A 16,565-nucleotide genomic window follows, 5' to 3' on the forward strand; every position below is an offset into this window, starting at 1 on the left:
GTTGCTCCATAGTTCTTACCACTAGATATATTTCATATTTATTTCCTTATTTAATTTATTATCTGTCTCCCGCAGCTCTAAGAGGGCAGGGATTTTTGTGTTTTGTTCGCTGCTGTGTCCCCAGTGCCTAGAACAGTGCCTGGTACGCAGTAGGCCCTCAATAGGCACTCTCTAAATGCATGGCTGAATCTATCCACCTGTCCAGCCTTCTGTCCATCCATCATCCATTCCTTCTCCCCACATTTTCTCCTTCACCCACCAGTCACCCAGAATTTCTCCACACCAGGCCCTGGGCTGGGGCGTGGGTTTGGTGATCTGGCAGGCCACACAGGCTAGGAAAGAAATAACTCTCACACTGGGGGATGGGCCCCAGGTGAGGGGGAACTCAGGGGACTGTGGGAGAGAGACATGGTGTGTGTTGGCAGGGGAGGCGAGGGAAGGCTCTCAAGGTTGCAATTATGTACCTCAGTGCCTAGCCTGGGGCCGGCCCACAGTGGCTCCTGGTACAGGCTTTGCCAAATGAATCAACAACTGCTTGGATGGCTTCTTAGAAGAACGGGTGGCTCAGTTCTTAATACTATGGGTACTGGTGGTGGGGGTGGGAATCAGAACCACCTGGGGGAATGGGTACCTGGGGTGAGAACTTTGAAAAGCTCCCCAGGAGAACTACTGGTCTTGGGCGAGGCCTCAAGGGTGATGCAGGGGCTGGGCAGGCAGGGCTGGGGGGCGAGTGGTCCAGGAGGAGGCTGGGAAGGGTGTGCTCAGAGACTCCGTGGGGACCTCGTGCATGAAGCAGAGCCTCCCTGGACCACTCCCCTCTGCACCCCGGGATACCTGGAGCAGCTGCCCCCAATCCCTGCCAAGGAAGAAGCTTCCATTCTTGCCCCCTCCCTTCGTCTGTGTCAGCTCAACATTCTGACAGCAAGGACCGTGCCCTCCGGTCCCCATCGCCCCCCCGTGCCCCACCCTCGCCTCCTGCCTCTAAGCAGCTGCTGGTTGCTGGCTTGTTTATCTTGCAGGAAGGTGAGTCTGGGCCCAGGCTTCAGGTGGGGCCTGAGCTCAGAGGAGGCAGGTGGGAGCTCGCAGAGTTGGTATAGCATATGGCAGTGGGGACAGCCACGCCCACCAGCCCTGGGGAGGGGGGCACTCAGAGCCCTTCGGGGGCCACGGTGGGCCAGCAGCCCAGGGGTCCCTGGGTAGGGGTGCCGAAAGCCCATTAAGGGCTGAGGTGAGTGAGGGTTTGGGGCATGCAGCACCCAAGGGGCCAGGTCCGCTCCCGCAGGGAAACGCAGGAATGAGAGAGGGAGGCGGGAGCTGTGAGGCCACCGGAAATCGGGCAACACGGGCAGGCGGAGCCACACCTGGGGCCGCCGGCCCAGACGAGCTCAGGTACCTGTGAGCCCCCGGGGGAGGTGGAAGCGGGGCAGGCAGCACAGGCAGAGTCCGGCCGGGGCCTGCCGGGACCGAAGGTAAGAAGCTGCTGTTCGGGCCGGGGAGGAAGAGGATGGGGGCGTGTGACTCCCAGCCTGGCTCGCTTGACCTTGGCCGACCCCCAGGTCTCGCTCCGCGCCTGAGGGCATGCGTGAGGCCGGCAAGGGCTCAGGCTCCGCGCTGATGTGGAGGCCCTGGCTGTCGCGGGGTCATCCCTTGGCGCTCTGAGTGTGGGCCGGCCGTGCTGACGTGGTGGTCGTCGTGGCACAGGGAAGGGGGTAGGGTGGGAGCGGGCTGAGGGGGAGGCTGCAGACCTGGGTGCTTGGACGGGGAGGCGGGACGCACGCCCCCAGCGCCCAGAGCCTGTTTCCACCGGGGGTCCCACGGGAAAGCGGTTTGGGAGCTGGTGGCCCAGGTCGTTTGACTTTTGACAAGGAGCAGGAGGGTGGCCTCCCCAGGTGAGAGGGAACAGGGCCCAGGCCTGGGGGTGTACCTGCCCCTCTGGCCAGCACGGGGTCCCTCCGCCTCCCCGCAGCTCCCTCAGCCCGCAGCGCGGCCCTCCCGGCCTCGGCTGCCAGAGGCCGGAGGCGAAAGGCAAGCGGTTCCCCAAATGGCCGCTTGCTGCCCCGGGCCAGGCGACTCCTAGGTGGCGGCCCAGGACACACCAGGGTGAGGGCAGCCATCCTGAGGAAAGGGCCGGCCCTGCCGGTGCCCGCTGTGGGAACTTCAGCCAGGCCTGCGGTCTCTGGGCTGGTTCCTTATCTACCTGGACGGAGGTGGCGGGGGGCAGAGGTCTGAAAACAAAGACGGGAGCGGCAGCCTTCCAGCCGCACCTCCGCCCCCACACACCCAGGCTCCTGGCTGCACACGGCAGCAGACAGAGGTGGGTGGCTGGGTGGGGGGGGAGGGGGGGGCCTGGCGCCCGGCCAGCTCTGCCCCTACCCACCTGGCTCCCTGGGGCATTGCGGTAGCAAAATGGGCCCCCGTGTTCCCTCTGCTGATTAGGCCTCCGCTGCTCATGAGTGTCTGTCATCCTTGCCCCATTACGCCTCCTGAGCCATCTGCGCCCCAGCACTTATGGGGAGACCCCCGGGGGGCTCCCTGGCTGCCGGGCCAGATGCACAGGCGGGAAGCAGTGCTTCTGAGAGGCGATGGGGGTGTCTCTGGGGGCGAGGCTGGCCTTTCCACAAAGTACACACGACTCGTTATTTCACCAAAAGAGAAGTGATGGCCGCCCCGGTTGCCAGGTGAGGACACCGAGGCACCCTCTTTATGACTCCTAGGTGTGTCTCCTGTGGCGGGCGCCAATGAATGTGTTTGTGGGTAGGGGGGGGCGGGAGTGGCAGTGGGACACATGGGGACGTCAGAGTCGAGAGCCTGGGCCCTGGGAAGCCTGTGGCATTCAAGCGAGATGGCACATTTTCACCCCAAGACAAAACAAGACCTGCCATCTTTGCCCACTGCTGTGCCACCTGGTGGGTAGTCGCTCAACTTCTCTGGGCCTCATTTGCCTCCCTTGGCATGTGCGTGGCGGTGCCTCACCCCTGACCAGAGCCACCTGGCCCAAGTCTTGGGCACTGAGGCTCAGAAGCTCAGATCTGGGCAGTTTGATGCCAGGTCCCAGGCTGTGCTGTTTGGAGGACTTTGGGGGCAATGCTGGGAGGAATCTGGGGGGTCGGGGCGGTGAGGGGCAGTTTGGAGCCTCCCAGTTGCCGGGTCTCCCCCAGGCAAACCTGCCTCTGAGCAGAGCCCCAGGGGTCCCCTTGGGAAGAGTGGTTCTCCCAGATGTCACACCCCAAGGAAGGGCTGCACTTTTAGCTCCAGTGACCGAGTGGTGAAGCACCACCCAGCCCACGGGCTCCAATCCCCTGGGCTGCAAAGGGGCGCCCGATGTTTACAGATGGTTAGGGTCTCACCTGAGGAACGCAGGCCTCTGGGTACCCGGCTCTGTGCCTGCTTCCCGCAGTAAGGGTGGTCCAGGCTGGTGGCATGGGAGTGGGGTTGTGGAGAGGGCCTGTGGCCTGTCGTTGGTGGGCCTGCCCTTGCCCTGGGATCAGGGGCTTCTGGAGGCTGGGAGGCAGGAGTGTGGCCTGTTCTGGCTGGATTCAACCTTCCTGCCAAGTGTACTTGAGGGGCTGGGCTGAGGTCAGACATTCCGTCATGCCTAGGAAGACCAGGCGGCCGCCCTGTCTACCTTCTATCTTGGGTAGCTGGGCACCCAGCCATGCCCGCCTCCCGGAAAGGTCAGCAGAGGTGGCCCTTGGAGACCCAGCCAACCTGAACTTTGTCTAAGGCCCTGCATAATGTTCCTGGGCAGGAACAGGGTGACCGTGGCGGTTGGGGGATGTCTGTCTGTCTGCCTGCCTGTCTGGGGCAGGTCCAAGGACACTTCTTGTAGGCATGTGGTCAAGATGCCACTGGAACCAGGAAGAGGGTATTGGGGGAGGAAGGAAGCCTTGAAGTCAGATCCTGTGTGACCTTGGGTTGGGCACCCTCCCACTCTGAGCCTGTCTCTTCCTTCAGCAAAAGGGGCAAGGCCTCCTGGGCAGGATCATGGGAGAAAATGCAAGTCACTTGCATGGTACACAGTAAGAGCTCAACAGTGGTGCGTGGGCTCTGAGTCTGAAGCCTTCAGAGGGAAGGGGTGGAGAGAGGTCAGTGCTGGGGACAGGAGCCCAGACCACAAGCCCCAGTGCTTTTGAAACCTGATGCAGGTAAACGTGGGTGGGGGCACCTGCCTGGGCTCCACCCCCGAGAGAGCCAATGGGGTTGAGTCTGTCCTTGGAGCTCCAAATAAGGCCTCAGAAAACCGGCTGGGACCTGGGCGGTCTTTGCCCTTCTGCTTGCCTGGCCCTTCATTCCATCACCCGGGCTGGCACCAGCCTCCTGCACCCCAAGCCTGGGCTTGAATCTCCATTAGACTTGGGCCGTTGGCTGAGGTGCCTCTAGTTCTCCCTGCGTCTTGGATATGTCAGGCTCCCTGCTCCTTCTGCAGCTGGGGGATGGGTGGTGGGTAAGGGCGGCAGGCCTGAGGCACTGGGCACACAGTTCCCTTTGTGAGGGCAGCTGAGTCACATGGGCATTGCCATCCCCCTGGGCCCTGGGATGGCTGTGATGGTGTTATCATGGGACTGCGGCTGCCCCCGCGCCTGCGGCCAGGAGGCTTTCCCACGGGAATGTACCGGGAGGTGGCTGGGAGCATTGGCCACAAAGCACGTAGTCTGGGTCACAAGACAAGGGTTCGAATCCTGGCTCTGCTGCTGATGTGCTGTGAGACTTTGGGAAAGTTCTCTCTCTGAGCCTCGGTTTCCATCTCTGTTAAGCGGGAACAATCATCACAGTTTGTAGAGGAGACACTGGCCATGAAAGGGCTTTGCCAATGGTGGAGTGCTGGGCCCTTGGCATTTTTGTTGACTTGATGATAATCATGACACTGGCCAACATTTGTCGAGCACCTACTGTGTGCCAGGCGTGGTGCTCAGTGCTTTACAAGGCCACTCAGCTTGCAAGGGGAGAAGCCTGAACTCGAACAGCTCTTGTCCAGTGAAAACCCACCTACACACAGGCAGTGGTTGCCCATGACTCTTCCTGCAGGTGGGCACAGCTCTTCACTGGTTGCAAGGCTGCCTAGGCTGGAGAGTTAGAGATGGAAAAGGGTGAGGCCTCCAGGAAGAAGCCCTGCTGTGTCCTTCCACTTGCCCAAGCCTCTGTCACAGTGGCCACCACGGATGTCCCGTCCTCCCTCTTGTCCTGGGGAACACACGTCCTCCCACCTCCCTGGCAGCCCCATCTCTGTCTCCTTCTCAGGCTGCTCTGAACAGCAAAGCCCTCACAATACATCAGAGCATGAATTTGTGCCAGGGCTAGGCCATGAGCTTTACGTACGTGGCCTCATTTTTACTATTGGTGGTGCTGTTATTATCCCCACTTGACAGTGAGACAGCGGATGGCTAGAGAGATGCTGCCTGAGTCACCCCCGGGAGGAGAAGCCCGTTGGCCTGAGCCCAGAGTCTGAACCAACCTCCAGGTGGTAGCATTACCCCCTCTCCTCCATTCCTTCAAATGAAGGCCTTTCTGCAACTTTCTGCACTCTCCACCCCATCTCTGGCCACCATCACCAGCCAGTAATGTTTATGACCTTCCCTGGGCTTGGGGGACCCCAGCCCTTCACCCCTGAGTCCTAACGATGTGTTTCCAGTTGCCTTTTGGAGGGTTCCCCAATATGTCACAAGGGTACTCCCATTCCGCTGTGCCTGTCTCCCAGATGTGTACCCCGTCCCATGCCCCCACATACTTGAGGACAGTTTCTGATATCTTATCCCCTCTCACATGTGAGAAGAGGTCCTAGCCCTGCTTCTGGTTTCTTGGACCAAAGTCTCCCCCCCATCTCCATCTTCTCCAGTGCCCCCGCTGGGCCCTGGCCTCCCCTCCACATCCCATCCCATCATTGCTGGTACAGCCCCTAGAGTAGACCAAAGTTTCTCCTGCTTTAACAAATGCTGGGGGACTTCCCTGGCAGTCCAGTGGTCTGTGCTTCCACTGCAGGGGGCACTGGTTCGATCCCTGGTTGGGGAACTAAGATCCCACATGCCACGCGATGTGGCAAAAAACAAAAAACAAATGCTGGAAGCACCTGGGATCTTGTTCAAATACATATTCTGATTCAACAGGTCTGGGACACACCTGAGATGCTGGATTTCTAACAACTTCTCTGGTCACGCTGTAGGTCTGTGGACCATTTTGAGTGCTTCTCAGCACCTTTGACGAAATACCATCAAAGGCAGACTCCATGCTTTCAGAATCCCATCTGCCCTTACCCACCTAATTAGATCCTACTTCCTTCCAAGGATGTCTCCCATGTCCCACCTCTCCCCCTCTGTTGATGCTGTTCCCTCTACCCAGAATGTCCTTCCAGCTGGTCTCTGTTCACTGAAACCGCTTCTTCAAGACCCAGCTGGGGCTCAAGGGCCGACAAGCCTGGTTCAAACCCTGGCTCTGACCCTGAAAGGTGAGGGCAAGGTCCTCGCCCACTCTGGGCCTCCTTCCTCTTCCGTGGAGCAGGATAGCAGCTGTCATGAGAGGCAGAGGAGACGATGAATGTGATGAACCTAGCAGGCGCCTGGTAACTGGTAGGTGCTTGGTTAGAGCCCACAGGTCTGGAGGCCCAGCCACAGACCAGCTGTGTCTCTGACATACCAGTGGGACCAGCCTACAGGGTTGGGAGGATACAGTGAGAAGGACCCACGGAGAGCAGAGGTCTTACACAGTGAACCCTATGGACACAGCCCCTGTTATCAGTCCCATGGACGTATCGATGCTAATAAGAGGTGGTGTTGTAATTAATAATAACTTATTTGGTTTCTCTCCTCTGACTCTCAGAGCCCTCTGGGGCTCTACGGTGCCGATAACTGACTGTCTGGTGTCACCACCACGTGAGGCAGGGTTGTCTCCCACCCCCTGGAGCCTAGCACAGTGCCCAGCACACAGCAGGTCTCTGAGCAGCCTGATGGTGAGAGGGCAGGCAGAGCTTGGCAAGCAACTCCTGCCCTGGCCGGGCCACCTCATAGGCCTCTGCTGGGTGGCCAGAGTGGCAGCTGGCTCCAGGCTTCTGCATCCCTTGCTTGGACATCCAGCTCAGCAAGCCCGTGCCAACCGCAAAGTGGCGCCACTGACCCTCCATCTGTGCCCTGGAGGCCAGCACCCTCTGTGGCATGTGTGTGTGTGTGTGTGTATGGGTGGGTGACTGCTGTCTGGCTGGCCTGGACCCTGGGGAACAGCTGAGGCTGCCCCAGTGACCAGCTGGCCCAGCCCTGAAGAACAGACCTTGGGGAAACTGAACCTTAGAGGTGGTGACTTGCCCAAAGACATGCATGTAAGGGACTCCCCATCCTTTCCTGGATCCTTTCCACCCCATCCTTTTTCTGCTCCCTTGTTTCTTGGTCCCCCTGGGGAGGCTAAATTCATGAGTGGTTAGGACAGCTGGCTGTGGAGCCAGACCGCCTGGGCTCCCATCCCATCTCTGCCACTTCCCAGCTGTGTGATCTTGGGCAAGTTAATTCCCTTCTCTGGGCTTCATATCTCTTCCTTCTGCATCACCACATTCACCATGAATATTGACTGAGGGCTCATCAAGTGTCAGGCGCTGGTCTGAGCAACACGTTTTCCTGTGGCACCGTGGCGACAGTGCCAGGGAAGAGTCTGGAATGTAGTAAATGGTCAGTAAATGTAATCATTATTATTATTATTACTCTTGTTATTGTTGCTGTCATCACTTGTCCTCATTAGGTTGTGAAATCCTTCCAGCATCTGTGACTTGGGAATCATCTGTTCACGTTGGAATGATGAGGGGAGACGGGGATCCTCACTCCGCGGAGGGTTGGGGGGGGGGCGCCCTGGGCCATCCGAAGCTTCCTGACTCCCAGGGTGGCCATGAACCTTAGCAGTGGGAGGGAAATGCTGACAGAGGCCAGTGACCAGAAAGGGAATGGGGGCGTCGGCCCATTTCCAAATTTCTCCCTTTGAGCTTTTGGAACCACCAGGAATGGTTCCTCACCTGGGCCTCAGTTTCCCCTTTGGCCCAGCAGATGGGCTGGGAGGCCATTTCCAGAAGCCCCTGGGGTCTCAGAATCCAGATCTTGAGTCTTGGAGTGTTGAAACTGTGAGTGCTTGGGGGAGCACTGAGGTGGATCCCTTTGCTGGGGGTGCTAACTGAGGCTCAGGGAGGAGTCGAGGTCAGGTGGCGGGTTGTGTGTGGCCTGGCTGGCCGCATGCCAGGCTGCTTGACACCCCCCTTCCCCAGCGTGCCTTCCGCCCTGCCGGTCAGCGCCGGCTCCTGCCTGCTGCCAAGGAGGCTGGACTTTCTTTCAGGAAAGGGCAGTTGTTGCCGGGCCTGGGTGCGGGGTTGGGGGGGGGGGCCGCCAGCATCGGGGTGGCCTGTTGCCATAGCAACCCTGGCCTCTCGGCGGGAACTCTGTGGAGAACAGCTCTGGGGAAGTAACAGATGGAGGGCGAGGAGGAAGACTTATCTCCGACCAGCATCCGTCCATGAAGCCTGGCACCTGTCTGCCTGGATCGGGGGCGGGTGAGGCTGAAGTGCCCCCTTGCCCAGAGCTGAGTCATGGGCATCCCCCAGTGTCCCCGCCTCGGCTCTCTCAGCCCTGCCCCCTCTCAGCCTCCCTCTGAGAAATCTGTGACTCACGTATGGTCCCGTCATCCCCAGCCGAGCTGGGAGGAGGGAGGAGCCCAGTTGGGGCAAGAGGAGGGTGTCCCCCGACCCAAAAACACAACCCGGCGCTTCTCCGGGCTCCACACTGGCTGCCTGCCTTGCCCGGCCTCAGGAGAGGGGCTGGGAGCCGCCGCACTCACCGGCTCTCTCAGAAACGGGACCACAGCTGGCAGGTTAAGCCTCGGAGGGGGATCTTGAAAGGCGGTTCAGCTGCCCGGCCTCACGCAGGACCTTCTACCCGTCACCAGGTACCAGATCAAGGGCATGACGGCAGGAGCGAGGAGGGATGGGAGTGAGTGCAGCAGAGGGTGGGGTGGCGGTGGACCGGGGCGCTGAAGTCTTGGTATCTGGGTGGGAGCTAGTCCACAAGAGCAGTGCTGTGCGGGGTCTCTAGAGTTGGGGGTGCATGGACAGGGAGACGCCTGGGAAGGGGACGGGCCTGAGAGGATGGAACCTCCCAGAGCCACTAGCCATTTGTTAGCTGGGGAAACTGAGGCTCAAACTGATAGAGTCACTGGGACCTGCAAGCTGGGTCTGCTCTGTGGGTGGTGAGATACTGTGCTCTCCTGCCCCCACTGTACAGATGGGAGAACCGAGGTTGTGAGAGGACAGGGGGCTTACCTAAGGTCACAGAACAAGTCTGGGGATGGAAAGCCAGCCTCCAGCCTCGGGGAGGAAAGGATGCTGCAGGGGGCTGGGCATGGGCACTTGAGGGCAGCCTTGCCTTCAGCTGCCCGGGTGCTGCGTCTGGGGCCCCGCAGTGAAACAGGGGCAGTCTGGCCCTTCATGGCCCAGGCCACCTTTAGGAGGAGATGGTCCTGGCAGTGGAGTCTGAACATGGGGGACCTGGGATGAGAGAGAACGTCCAGGAAACCAGCAGCAGTAGATGGGGAAGCAGCGGCTGAGGGCTGGAGCGCTCCCTACTTGCTAACCGCCAGACCCCAGGCCCCCGTCTGCCTGGTGCTGATAGGGTTTCCCCACCTGGGAACTGCTGGTTCCTCTCCTCCCCGCCTCCCCAACCAGCCTCCTTCCTGTGGTAACAAGTTGGGGGTCTCTCATGGCCCCATGGGAAGGGGCTGGTGTTCATTTTACTGAGGCAGTGGGGGGGGGCGTGAGTTAAGGCAGGACCCTCTCACCTGCCCACCTGCCCCGCTCCCATCCTACCTGGAGCAGCTCTGGCCTGGGCTAGGTGGGGTGGGGAGGAATAGCCTTTGTGGCTCTAGAGGGCCCAAGAAGTTATTATTTTTTTTAAATAAATTTATTTATTTTATTTACTTATTTTTGGCTGCGTTGGGTCTTCGTTGCTGTGCACGGGCTTTCTCTAGTTGTGGCGAGCGGGGGCTACTCTTCGTTGTGGTGCGCGGGCTTCTCATTGCAGTGGCTTCTCTTGTTGCGGAGCACGGGCTCTAGGTGCGCGGGCTTCAGTAGTTGTGGCACGTGGGCTCAGTAGTTGTGGCTTGCGGGCTTAGTTGCTCCGCAGCATGTGGGATCTTCCCGGACCAGGGATTGAACCCGTGTCCCCTGCATTGGCAGGCGGATTCTTAACCACTGTGCTACCAGGGAAGTCCCAGAAGTTATTCATATAAACAATTATTGAGCACCTACTGTGTGCCTGGTACTGTTCTAGGGAGGAGGGACACAGCAGCGAATGAGACAAATGGGGTATGGGTGGTCCAGAGCCAAGCCCCTGCCCCCTTGCTGCAGACACCCTGAGGGCAGAGGGTTGATTCCTCTCGATTGGAGGCTGAGTGGGGAGAAGCGTCTCGGGTCACTGAGAGCCACCAGCTGCTGAGTTGGTTCCCCAGAGCCCAGGCCAGGGGTCCCGTGAGGTCTTCCCTGCCAATATCCAGGGCAGGACTAGCTCTTGGGACCAGATCTGAGCCCCTTTACTGCAGGGACTCTAGAGACCTGAGACGCAGCCCCACCTTGGTCATAGCGTCACCGTGGCCGCCTTGCCTTGCCTCTCTCTCTGGGCCTCAGTTTGCCCAGTTGCTAAGTCGGCATGTGGGGTGGGTTAATAGCTGCCCAGCCTCCCTTGGTCCCGGTCTTGGCTCCGAGAGCGCCAGGGTTGTGAAGGACACCTCTCCAAGTGTGGTGTGGGAGGCGGAGGCTGAGCTAGGCAGGCTGCACTGTTGTGCTGGCTTTGGTGCCCTGGGCCACTGGGCAGGACCTGGTCAGCCTGGCTGGGACACCCTCATCTTGCCAGGAACACAAACAAACAAGGCAGGATCTGAGGCTGACGAGTCAGATAAGCTTGCTGGTGGAGGAGGAGAGAACTTCCTGACCTGGGAGGACCCGGAGGCTCTGCAGAGGGCACAGAGTCTGGCCTTGGATGCTGGTGGGGAGGGGGAGGAGGGTTTGATGTACACGTATGGGGATTGGAGGGAAGAGGGGGGCGGCGTTCCTGGCAGAGGAAACTGCATGGGAAAAGGTTTGGGAATGATGAGAACTGGGGGGAGTGGAGCAGGCGATGGCACTGCAGACCTGGCATGGGTCATTTTGGGGACCTGGAGTGCCAGGCTGGCAGGTCCCAATCTGCTCTCAGGGGAAGGGATGGCGGGAAGACTTGGGCGGTACTGCAGCCAGGCCAGGTGGGTGCCAGGTGGGGTCTGGGTGCCCAGGGTGCCAGCCCAGCTGGATAAGGAGGGCATTGTTGTGATGCAGGGCTGACCTGGTTGCCCCAGGCCCGGGGCTTCTACTTGGAGGGCAGCTTCATGGCTGTGGGGACAGAGAGGGGAGGTGGTCGCCCAGCCCAGGAGAAGGGCAGGTAAAAGAGGCGGCGGAGCTGTGGCCGGGTCTGTGTGTAGTGGGGGTGGCCTTCCCAGCGGGGCCCGGCATGACAAATTTGGGAGGGGCAGGGCAGGGACAGCCATGAAGGGGGCCACATGGACTGTGCTCTAGCTGAGCCGGGCCCCAAGTCACTTCATCCTCCGCAAGAGCTGCGTGTGGGTGATGGGTGGTGGACTGCGCCCCTTTCAGGGATGCAGTTAAGGGTCGGGGGCAGGGCTGGTGAGGGTGGTGGGGGAAATGTGACAACACAGCCCAAACCTCAGTGCTGCCAGCCCACCCAGAACCAGAGCGGGCTCAGCACCCCCAGCCCCGACCCGGGGTGGCCCTGTGGATCTGTCTTCTGACTCACAGCAGATGGGGCATCACGTGAGCAAACGCAGCAGCTGGGGGGACCAGGACCCCAGGGACCAGGCAGATGGCAAGTGGGGGCAGGGCGGGGCTGGCACAGAGGGACCTCTCAAACGGGGTGGGGTGGGGTCCTGTCTGGGCCCCAGCCTCCCAGGCTTGCCCTCCACCAGTCTGGTCCTCACGCCCCATCAGGAGTTCCTTGAGACCCATGGGGAACCCTGCAGATTTGGGAGTCAGGACAGGGCTGCTGAAGGGGAGAGCTTGGAACATACATTTTCTGATCCCTGCCCGGTGCCTGCGCTGGCACCAGTGGGTTGAGACACCCCCTGCAGGCCCCTCAAGCCCCCAGCTCTCCCTGGTTCCCTGGTGGCTCGGCTGGGCTAGAACAGTCCTGGACCCTCCCTGTCCTCAGACTCTGCTGGGCCCTAGGCTCAGCGCTTTGCACACATGTTTTTGTTTTTTTGTTTTGTTTTGTTTTGTTTTTGGCCATGCCATGTGACCTGTGGGGCCTTGGTTCCCTGACCAGGGATCGAACCCAGGCCCCCTGCATTGGAAACATGGAGTCGTAACTACTGGACCGCCAGGGAAGCCCCTGCACACACATTTATTCCTGCCAGGCACAAGCTCCTGATGTGCCCATTTTAGAGATGAGGACACTGAGGCACAGGAGGCTTACCCAGGAGTGACCTCTTATCTCCAGAGTCTGGGCTCTTTTCACTGTGCTCTCCTGCCCCCCTCATTGGCGAGGGGGCTCCTCTGCCAGGCCAGAGTCTGTGCTGGGGGCCCAAGGACATGTGCCCTTGTCTTGAACCCCATCCCTGCTGCTGCTAAGCCCATGCTCTTCTGGGGCAACAGGACCCACAGGGATAGCAAGGCTGCTTGTCTGGGGAGAATTTTGTTCCTCTCGGGTTGTGTGAACTTGGGCATCTGCCTCATTTTCCTCATCTGGAAAAAGTGGATAAAATAGTGTCTACTTCAGGGGGCTGTTTTGAGCATCAAGGTGTTAATGCAGTAAAGTGTTTACAACAGCACGTGGCCCATATGTTAGCCTTTACTATTATGATCTCCCCCTTGGGCAAATGGGTGCACTGAGGCCCAGAGATAATGTGTAATAACTTGGGGGCACTTCTTCCTGCCTCCCCGCCCTAAGAGAACTGGAGCCACCTGGGCATCAGCAGGACTCTGCCACCCCCACCTGCAGCCTGACTTGTGCTTTGGTGGAGAGGCCAGGGTGGTGGGAGTTGGGCTGGCGCTGGCTCAGGCTCAGGCGGTTTGTGGTGCACTTGGCAATTCCAGGCAGGCCGAGATAAAAGCTGAGCCCTGGAGGAGCTGGCAGGGCTTCCAGGCACCAGGGAACAGCCCTCTGCATTAGAGGAAGATGGCCTGGGGGTGGGGGCCTCTCTGTCCAGGCTCCAGTCCCGCTCCAGTGCCCTGAAAGGCCGGTGGTTAGAGCGGAAGGCATGAGGCAGGAGGGTGTGATGGAGGAGTTGGGAAGGGGGATGCTCACCTCCCAAATTATCAGGGAGCCGATGCTGCCCCTTGCTCGCCCTCATCCAATAGGCCTGCGCCTGGTAGGTGTGTGCCTGACCTCGTCGTGGCACTTCCCTCTCCCACACACCTGCATGTGACATCGCCTGGCGAGAGCTGCGGGCAGTGGGCAGGGCCGGAAGGAATCCTCGTGCGATTTCCTCAAAGCTGTACTTATCCTTTGTCCATGACCATGCCTGGTGCACTCTCATGGGGCTATGCACACACCCCAGACCAGATGGGCAGAGTCTATTCTCCGGCTCCTTGGCTGGCAGCCAAGAATGTGCAGGTCCCAATACCTGGGCCGGGCCCTGGTGCAGCACACATCTCCATTTGTACTGGAAAGGACAGCCAGTGTCTCCTCAAGGAGACCCTGCACCGGGTGTCAGCACACCCAGGAGTCTGGCCTCTGCTCCCCCAACCTGGGCTTGGGGAACCAGAGTTGGGAGATGTAGTAACTGTTGTCCAGGTAGGATGAGGATGCTTGCAGACACCATGAGCCTAGGGATGAGGGTCTGGTTCCTGGGCTGCGATGCCTTGGACCCATGGCGCATCCTCTTGGGCCTCATGTCATTCCCTAGAGAGGTTGTCACCTCCTCTCCATGTCATGCAGATTCCAGCACTGCAGATGGGGTGCCATGCGGGACAATGGGGGCAGCATAGGCAAAGGAGTACACAGAGCTGGATGTGGGTCCAGTTTTACCAGCTGTGTGATCCCACCAGGGAGAAGCTACCTGGGAGAGTGGCTTCTCTCTGAGCCTCAGTTTTCCCAGTTGTAAAATGGGCTTAATAATGCCCACCCCTCACAGAGTGGCTGTGTGCATTGCAGGAGGCCAGGTGCACATCGTGTGGTTCGTGCTCCTGTGTGGTTCCCGTCACTGCCCCAGCTCCCTCATGAATCTCTGCAGGCTGGTTCTTGGGATACACCTGCCCCCAGGTGCCTAGACCCCAGGATCCTCCCTGGCCACAGGCACGTGCCATTTCCCCTCCTTGCTCCACCTTGGGGAGCCCACGGGGAGTCCAGACAGAAGCTTTGGCATTTGCAGCAGTGGGAATGTGACCCACCTTCATCAGCAAATCCCATGCCTGTGCCCCCTCTAGCCCTGGGCCCCAGGAGCAGGTGGTTGAGGGGCATGGCGGTGGTTACTTTGCCTTCATGTAGAGAGAAAATGCAAATTTTGATCACAGATTCAGATGGGATCTCAGACCTCAAATAATCCAGCACCTGCGAAAGTATGTCTGTGGTCCCATTGGTTTAGGAAAGCCTTGTGTGCCCAGGCTTCTGCACTGCAGGACTTCTTAAGAGCCTTTACCAGGTGGCTCTGTATGGGACGTGAAGTTTCGGGTCCTGGCCTGGCTCTTAGGCTGTGCACAGTCTTGGGAGCTCCTCTCTGGCCAAGCACCTGGCAAGGGTGTATATGCCCCTAATCCAGTCAGAGGCTGGGGCGTGGGGACAGCTCAGTGCTGGAATCTCCCTGCCCTGAGCGTCAGGAACTGGCTCCGATCGGGAAGAGGCTCGGAGCCGGCCTGGCCTAGTCAGAGTACCAGCTCTGTCTCATTCACTCATTCATTTATTAACTAGTTGTCATTGAGCATCTACCGTGGACCAGGCACTGTGGTACTAGGTACTGGAGATATGAGTGATGAGCAAGATGGATGAGACAGAGCAAACATGGAGAAATGGATAGCAAGCACATTGCAGGGTCATTTCAGACAGTGTGAAGTGCTATAAAGTTTATAAGATAAGGTGACATGGAAGAGAGTGATGAATGGGGAGGATAATTTTGGTTGGGTGGACATGGAAAGCTTCTTAGGAGAGGGGACATTTGAACTAAGACCTGAGAAGGAACCAATCAGGGAAAGAACCCCGAAAGAACGTGCTACGTTGAACAGAAAGCATGTGCAAAGGCCCTGAGGTGTGTCTGAGGATAGAAAGAAGGCTCGTGTGCTGGAGTTGATGAAAGCAAGGAAGACGTGGGGTGGCGTAAGGTGGAGGGAGTGGAGGGGGGTCGCTAGCTTGTTTTTTGGCAGTCGTGCTGCTCCCTGAGCGTCAGTTATCTGATTTATGAGGCTTATCATTTTGGCCCCGACCTCCACGCTGGTCAGGAGCGTTGTGGGTGTTAGGTGAGGATAGTCAATCTCTCTGGCAGAGACTTGGTTCTGGACAGCTCTGCGTCATTGTAGGTTTTAAAAATTATTGTTATTACAAGTGCTTAGTGACTATGGGTGGAACCGGGGATCCCGTGCCTCTGTTTCTCTGCGTGTCGCTGCAGTTAGTGAGTGCCAAGTGTGTGTACAAGGCCAGGGGTGCCCCATCTGTGCCCTCCCTCTGGCTTCCCTGAACCACAGCCCCCTGCCAGCTCCTTTTAAGTGCAGGATCTTTTGATCCAACAGTGACTGCCTTCTCTGGCCCAGCAGGCCCTGGAATCCTTTCCAGGCAAAGGTTCCACTGAGAACAGGAACTCCTTTCTTTGCTTTCTTTTCCTCTTCCTCTGGGGGCCAAAAATAGTGCCTGAATAGGACACAGCTCTGGGCCGGCAGCGAGACAATAGCCGCCTCCTGGCTCTGGTCCATCGGTGGGGGAGGACATGATGTTGGTGCACGGGCACACCAGCCCAAGGACCCCAGCCCCTGCTGCTTTTCCCATGGCCTCGGCCAGAAACCATCCCAGAGCCCCTTGGAGTGTGATTGCCAAGGGGATTCCTGCTTATTCTGGGGAAGTGCTCTGAAGACCCTGGTCCCCTGAGCAGCCCCACCCTACCTCCTGATCTGCTGCTGGTCTGGAGCTGAAGGCCTCAGTGTGGGCGCCCACGGCCCTGGTTCTCTTCTGGGCCCTGTGTGGCACACAGGGGCCACCCCATGGCTTTGATGTCCTTTTCCCTTTGACTCAGTGGCTACGAAAGGCTTTTTAGAGATCAAAGGGATGTGTCCTCTTCAGATGAGGTGAGCTCCCTGTCACTGGAGGTGATCAAATAAAGTTTGGATGTGCACTGAACGTGAGGTGGGATTAGTCAAGCATCAGATGGATATTGGGTCTTGATGTCTTCATGTCTCAGAGGAGATCATGAGTTGAATTCCATACACCGCTCTTACCAGCTGGGTGGTCTTGAGCGAGTCACATCATGCCCCTGAGCCTCTCTCTCCGCATCTGTAAGATGGGTTCAACAGGGCTAACCTCGCAGAGTGGTGGAAATGGATCTCCAAAATGCTCAGTGTAGTGCCTGGCACATAGGCAGGGTTTCAG

At 58.9% G+C, this 16,565-nt stretch overlaps 1 protein-coding gene across 3 annotated transcripts in view; it reads left to right on the top strand.

Annotated features, from left to right (window-relative positions):
- Positions 1-1,107: 1,107 nt before the first annotated feature.
- Positions 1,108-16,565, top strand: part of ADGRG1 (adhesion G protein-coupled receptor G1) — a 39,910-nt gene continuing 24,452 nt past the window's right edge. The window contains exon 1 of one of the 3 annotated variants that reach the window (XM_059905523.1): positions 1,108-1,469. The gene's annotated coding sequence lies outside the window, so the exon portion shown is untranslated. Of the gene's footprint in view, positions 1,470-8,426; positions 8,513-8,555; positions 8,905-16,565 lie in introns of those variants that run through there. The other 2 variants (XM_059905525.1, XM_059905524.1) reach the window with 2 other exon arrangements.

This window comes from Balaenoptera ricei, chromosome 19 (genome assembly GCF_028023285.1).
Source record: "Balaenoptera ricei isolate mBalRic1 chromosome 19, mBalRic1.hap2, whole genome shotgun sequence".
NCBI lineage: Eukaryota > Metazoa > Chordata > Mammalia > Artiodactyla > Balaenopteridae > Balaenoptera > Balaenoptera ricei.